Consider the following 7396-nt stretch of genomic DNA (forward strand, 5'->3'; position numbering starts at 1 on the left):
AGTAACTAAGTACATTTAATCAAGTACTGTACAATTTTGAACCTTTCTTGACTATTTAATGCTTCTTTATTGTTCTCCTTCAGTACGTACGAAGCAAACATTGTCCTTTTTGCTCCACTATATTTGTTGACAACACAATTTGCTTTGTCACAATCTGTTTGGTTTTATTTTGAAAGGTGTTCACCCCTTTCTTTTGACTCTGTTTGTTTCCTGTCTTTGTTTTCCCTCCTGTGTGTTAACTGATTCTGCTCACCTGCTGCCCTTGTGTTTTCCTGACCTGTCCAGCTGTGTCTTGTCCATTGATTAGTTCTGCATGTATTTAAGTTGTTTGTTTTTTGCTGGTGGTTGCGGGATTGTTGGGTTCAATAGGGAGAGAGGGCTGGCCTGTATGGTTTGTCTCGCTAGCCATGAAACAAAAGTATTTTCGTTTAAACCTGTGTCTGTCCTGCAAATGGTTCCTACCTGCACTCATCCTGAGAGAACAATCCCACCAACATGATGGACCCAGCGGATGAGTTATTTCAAGAGGAGGTTTTTTGGCTGTCCTACTCCCTCGTTTGTTGTTTCGCTCACTCGTCTCTTTCACCCCCTTGTCGGTGGCGGTTAAAATAGAATCTCCCCATCAAAATTGAAAATCCCTAATGAATGTATTGATAACAGGTCCCGGGTCCAGGTGCATAAAAGTCAGAGTCTTGGTCTGGACCTGTTAGTGAACTATGGCCTAAGACATTTAAATATCTTAGGCTATTTTCAGCATTTGAGATATGTTGAGCACTGTATTTAGATGCCAGCTACAGCCAACTATTTAATGCAGACAACATTACAATTCAATTACTCCAGGTTAACAGCAACTTCAATCTATGTGAAGTCTACATTATATAATATATACAGCGGTGGAAAAAATCAAGAGAAATGTTTCTTAAATCTTTATCTCTACATGTATGACAGCCATTCCAGTGTCTGTTGAATTCCAACACAGAGAAAAATTGCCAGTAGTTTATAGAATACAATAACAAATAATAATAATAATTTAACTCAAAAGACGTACCAATAAAAAATAAAACAAGAGAAACTGATAATGTTGAAGTGATCTCTTTATTTTTTCCACGGCTGATATGTATGTACGTATGTGTTCAGAAAGAGAGTGCAGGTCAAAGTTATTAAAAGTGCAAGAGTGCAGGTTGATGTGCAGGCCGGGTTATTGTCAGTGAATCACATGGCTACAGGCACAAAGGAGTTTCCCAGGCGCTTAGTGCTGTGCCGAGGTGGGATGAGTCTGTGGCTGAGCGTACTCATCATCTTCACTAGCTCTGCATGGAGGGGGTGGAAGGGGTTATCCAGGATACTGTCCAGTTTCCTCCTCGTCCTCCCCTCACCCACCTCCTCCAGATTGTCCAGTTTAACTCCAACAACAGAGCTAGCCTTCCTCACGCACTTGTTCAGCCTGTCAGCATCCCTTCTGTTGGTGTGTACTTGCATTTCTCCACTTAAGACATTTTTACATGTTATCATATAAACATGAATCTGCTCTTTGACAGTAATTTCATTACATCTAAACCCCTCAACACGCCACGGCAAAGAAGAGCACACTGGCCCCCACAGACTGGTGGAACGTCTGCAGCAGCCTCGTGCACACGTTGAAGGACCTGTGCCTCCTCAGGAAGAACAGCTTGCACTGTCCCTTCCTGAGAGAGCATCAGTGTTGACACTCCAGTCCAGTTTATTGTTCAAGTACACTCCCAGGAACTTGTAGGTGTTCACCACCTCCACCTCCTCCCCCCTGATGGTGATGGGGGTTTGAGACCTCTTCGTGCTCCGCTTGAAGTCCACCACCAGCTCCTTAGTCTTGCTGATGTTGAGCTGGAGGTGGTTGTTGTCACACCAGCCTACGACGTTCTCCACCAGGGCCCTGGTATATATACTTAAAGTTGTTATATATTATGTTTGGATTATATTGATTGATGCATTATTATCAAAGCTGGTAAAGGTTCAATGTAAGCCTTATTTTGACGTCAATACACTTATCATCAAGTATACCCAGTACTTTAATTTCAAATGTAAGGTTTAGTCTGCTTATTTAAATCAACTTTTACTGCCCCGGAATAAAAAATAACCAGCACATCCCTATGTCACAATAAGACAACAGAGTCGGTTTTATGACGGCCACATTGAGAAAACAAATAATTCATAATGGCCAAAAAAAAGGTCACACACTCTAATATTCGTTGGACCGCCTTTAGCTTTGATTACAGCACACATTCGCTGTGGCATCGTTTCCACAAGCTTCTGCAAGTCACAACATTTATTTCTGTCTTGCATTCATTTTTCACCAAGATCTGGTATTGATGACGGGAGATTTGGACCACTGTGCAAAGTCTTCTCCAGCACATCCCAAAGATTCTCAATCGGGTTCAGGTCTGGACTCTGTGGGGGCCAATCCATGTGTGAAAATGATGTCTCATGCTCCCTGAACCACTCTTTCACAATCTGAGCGCGCTGGATCCTGGCATTGTCATCTTGGAACATGCCCGTGCCATCAGGGAAGAAAAATCCATTGATGGAATAACCTGGTCCTTCAGTATATTCAGGTAGTCAGCTGACCTCATTCTTTGGGCACATTGCTGAACCTAGACCAGACCAACTGCAGCAACCCCAGATCATAGCACTGCCCCCCACAGGCTTGTGACCTTTTTTTTGGCCGGGCAGTGTAGATATAGCAGCGAGGAGGTAAAATAATGACTCCATGTTCATTTGAGCCCGTTCGTACTGGTTTTGATGTTTTTGGCAATTTGTTTTGCAATGAAATGGATGATCAACACTTTAAACTGAAAAAATGAGTTGCAGAAATTCTTCATGAATGCCTTTAATTGAACAAATAAAACAATTTACCCTGAAACATATGAACAACAAATAAATATAACGAAATACGTTACGTACGGAGCAGGTCTTGAAGAATGATGAATGATCATCCCCATCATCTGTTAAACAGTTTAGTACTGTAGTTAGTAATGCATTGTGGGCTGCCTAACTTGGAGCAACAGGACAGAGGCCCTAAACAGTATGCTGATGTTTTAAATTACAGGACACTACAGTATTTTTGGAAACTGAATGTTGACTGGGGAATTTGGAGCACGTTCAGAAGTTTGACGTCTTCCAAATTTAGGCTAGCCTACTGCTTTTGGTCACTTTTCTTTAAAAAAAATACGAAAATAATTTGCCATCAACTCCTGGAGGGACTTCATGAACCATCATTTGGATGTCAGATTTTCCAGAAGAGGACGCACAATTTAGATGACGTGCTACACTTCATCGAGTGTTCTTCATCAACATCCATCGGGTCTTGCATCTACAAAGTAAGCGGTTCAAATCTTATTTATATTGCCAATAATGTTTGATATCAAACTGACGCTCAGGAGATTGCTTGCTAGGGATCTGAACATCAGTGAGGCTTAGATTTGAATAGCCAAAACAAAATTACGTTTGGATGGTTTTTTAAAAAATATTTTGCTAACATTAGCCGAACGTCTGCACCTGAGGGACAACGCTTGTTAACCGGTAAGAGAGGCCAATCGGCAGATGGTGGCAGCAGGAAAATAGCATTAGGCTACTGGAATAATTAGTCTACATCTTGCCCGGTTATTAAGGATTTATTTCAACCAAACCATAGGATTATTGGAACATCGGCTAACCAGATGGTTTTTGTGAGTTTTACTTTGTTTGTGCCGACTTTTAATGAAGCATAATTCGGTTAGAGAGACACTTAAATCCTCAAGGCTTAGGGTTGCACTTTTTTGTTTAAACGGAAAATTGGTGTGAAAATATTGCCTTTCTGTACTCTTTGTGAATGCATTTTGTTTATGTAGCTGTCGCCGCGTGTCTCACACAGCCTACATCTCCAAACTTTTGGCTTTGTCAAAACGTTTTGCATCATCTGTGGCTTCTCTTTCACAGTCGTAACATTGCAACTCGGTTCAGGTTAAACATTTCTGCGTGAAGACTGATAATGTGTCACTAAAAAGCAGCAGCGTAATCAATACTAATAATGCATGTTTGTTGATGAAATGGAACTACGATCGGGCAGTAACAAAATGTTCCCGTCAGATCTGTTGTCATAACTGTACCACAATAGTGGCATACGTTAAGGCACATGAGGATTCATAAAAATGCACCTAACTTAACTTTTAAGTATGTTTTACCAGATTGCAGTCAGACTTTTCGAAACTTTTCAACGTTTAAGTGTCACATTCACAGACATAACAAACGTGTAGTTAGGCCTACTTCGCCTGGTGTTGAACTAACATGTCATGTTGATGTCTGCATTGCAAGGTGTGAGACTTGGATGGCATTTTACTCTCATTTGAAAACACACATTAGAGAGGGGAAAACAGTCGCTTGTCCGTCTAGACACTAGCAAGAGCTTTACAGTTTTATCAACATTCACATCACACAAAATTTGGCCAAGTCCGTTGTGAATCCTGCAGTCTCCCATGAGAGTGAACAAGATCAGTCGGATATGCAGATTGATCCTCTCAGTGATGCAGGTGATGAACAAGAGGTTTACCCAGAAATTGCTGAGGAATCACAGTTCTTTAAAAATGTAGCCCTTTTTTATTTGAAACTGCAAGCAAGTGTTTGCTTCCATCTTCAGTCATTCAGAAAATCATTGAAAGTTTTCAGGACCTACATGATATAAGCCTTTTCAAACTACATACCTGCAAACTCAGAAGGGCTGAAAAAGGTGACAAACTAAACCGTTGTAGGGGGGTCTGGGGGCACCCCCCCCCCCCCAGCCTTTGTACACGTTGCCTAGCAACGCCGCACATGCGCATTATATCCTGCTCCGCGCCGAGTTATAGTAGTAGGCTATTCATGGGAAACGCATGAACAGCACGTTAAGATCTCGGCCAAGTCGTAATTAAAAGCAGTTCTTCATTATTTAAGTGAAGCGGCGGTAACGCCAGTGTTAAACAAGGTGTTAAACAAGGTGTTAAACACGCAAATGCCGGTTGGTGTGCGTACGGTACTGAGTGTTTATCGGTCCACGGCCGTAATGAACGTGTCGCATTGGTCCATATGTAATGCGCACGTTCTGTTGTTTCCAGGGCTGGACTGGCTATCTGGCGTACCGGGCAAATCCCGCCAGGCCCTCCAACGTTTTGGGCCTTCCCAGGGCCGGAAACAAAACATACATTATATATATTATATTTTTTATTGATTGCGACGGTAAAAACATGACACATCGTGGCCCATTGGATGCTTCTCTTGAGGCACATTTGGCTAGTCCAATGAAATTCCTTGGTTCTCGAAGGCCCGCCCCTCCCTAGAGGCCCTTACTTGACCCAAGTCATCACCTCAAATGTTGTAAGCGAATGGTGGAGGATAGAGAGGTCGCGAGATGGAGAAACAAAAGAGTGGCCATGAGAAGCGAATGGAAAAGAGAAAGCAAAAACTTAAAGACGACGCAGCAAAATGTGCAAAAATCACCGACTTATTCAAAAGCACAAGCTCGACTTCAGGTTCGGGTAGTGGGGCTGCTGCTGGGGCCGTGGGAGATGATGGGGAACCAGGCAGCTCAACCTCGGGTTCGGGCGGTGGGGCCGCCGGTACAACGACAACGAGCGCACAGGTGGTGGAGAATGTAGAGGAGGAGGAGGCGGAGGAGATGGTGGTTCGAGCCGGGGAACCAGAGGAGGAGGAGACGGAGAGACGAGAGTCACGAGACGTGACCCAGCAGGGAGAGATTGAGGTTAGAATTCAGCTCAACACACCCGCTAGCTAGCCAATGCAGTGTAGCTATTCACCGCTTCGGCGTTTCGTTTCCCATTTATTGCCTGAAACCATACCAAGTTGTCATCCTGACTTTATCAAATCCATAGACTGTATATATTGATGGACAGAGGTTCATCCGTTAAAAGTGAAGCAAGCGCTAGTCCAGAGCCCCCTGGTGGCTGGCTGCAGTACAATGCGTAGCTCCGCCCATTCCCATGTATTTTCAATGGGCAAGTAACCAACTTTCTATGTCACTTTTCTCACCTAAAACAAATTTTGCATCCACAACTTTTTATTCGAAAAAATACCTTTCAAGGTGCTTCACATCACACCATTTTTCTTTTTCCCAAGAAATTATTTTCTTTAATGTTATTTTAATAAATATAAAAGGGGCGTGGTTACACTTTGATTGACAGTGCAGCCGCTTGCAACCTCCTTCAACATTTCATTTCATTCAGAGTAGCTGTAGGCTCGGCTGTAGTGGTGTTCTTTTGTCAGGCAACTCATATTTGTTTTATTTGCTGTTATTACTTTACATTTATATATTGACAGTCATGTGGTGTTGTGCTGTTGATTGTACTAACAGGCCATCTCAGGGGAGCTCTGTGCAGTTTTTTCGGTAAGTGAATTGTTCTGCCTTTGCAGATGAAAAAGTTAAAAGTAATAAGTTAAGTTAAAATTCATCAGTTCATACGTAGATTTAAAAAGTGTATGTTCTTGGTTGTAAGAAACTGCGTCAGAGTGAGTGGTCTTTTCTTTGGTCTCGAGAAACCGCATCGTAGTGAGCGCTCAGTGCGTTAGCAGCAGCTATGTAACCAGCGCGGTTGTTCTCCTCATTACATGCTCAGGAGAGCTGAGGCACGCACAGACAGATAAGCAGACTGTTAAAATCATATTGTCAAAGGTTACAAACGCTTTTGCCTTGGAGAATATTTGTCTGTAAGTATTATAAGTGGTCAAATGTGTATTTTATATCAAGACCTACTTGTTGTGTTTTTATGAGTATAGCCTACTCCGCTAACGTTAGCTCATGCTGAGATGCTATTTTATGTTAACATGCTAACTCTTCTCAGTTTGTTCATTTGTGGAGGCTAATTGAAATGTACTCATTCTATGCCAACTCACACTGTGTTTTAAGTAAGTAAAGTGTGTTTATTTCTGTAATCTGCAGTTTTACGGTGATGTTGGAAAAAAGAAGACTTCATTAAAGGACAAGAAAAGTCAAGCCTTGTGGTTTTTTGGAGGGCTTCTAGCTAACCGTTATCTGACTGTCTAGCCTTGCATCGGCACATGCACTGCGAGGGCAGTACATGAATATTAACTTAATATTAGCTAGCGAACTCATTAAAATGACGGTAGCGATAGCTTAGCCGCTAACGTTAGAAAGTTAACTTAATTTGACAGTAATCTATAGATTTTCGGACATCCTTGAAAGGATTATGGTCATATACCAACGAAAAACAGATAGATTTGTATGTTGAAGACGCTCGAAACATCGAGATTTCTAATGAGAAAAAAGTTAACGTTAACGTTTAAATATTCTAGGCTGAATATTTAATGACAGCTGTCACAGCTGGCTTTGCGATGAGGGTGTTTGACGTGCTCTGTGAAATACATGAGGTGAAAT

The 7396-nt window shown here is 42.1% G+C and overlaps 1 long non-coding RNA gene across 1 annotated transcript; it reads left to right on the forward strand.

The window, feature by feature from the left end:
* The first annotated feature begins 6407 nt into the window (after positions 1 to 6407).
* Positions 6408 to 6994, forward strand: LOC134869915 (uncharacterized). Its single transcript, XR_010166470.1, has 2 exons — positions 6408 to 6708; positions 6941 to 6994. It is a non-coding gene; the product is annotated as an uncharacterized LOC134869915 (long non-coding RNA).
* The last annotated feature ends 402 nt before the right edge of the window (positions 6995 to 7396 follow it).

This window comes from Eleginops maclovinus, chromosome 9, assembly GCF_036324505.1.
Source record: "Eleginops maclovinus isolate JMC-PN-2008 ecotype Puerto Natales chromosome 9, JC_Emac_rtc_rv5, whole genome shotgun sequence".
Classification (NCBI taxonomy): Eukaryota; Metazoa; Chordata; class Actinopteri; order Perciformes; family Eleginopidae; genus Eleginops; species Eleginops maclovinus.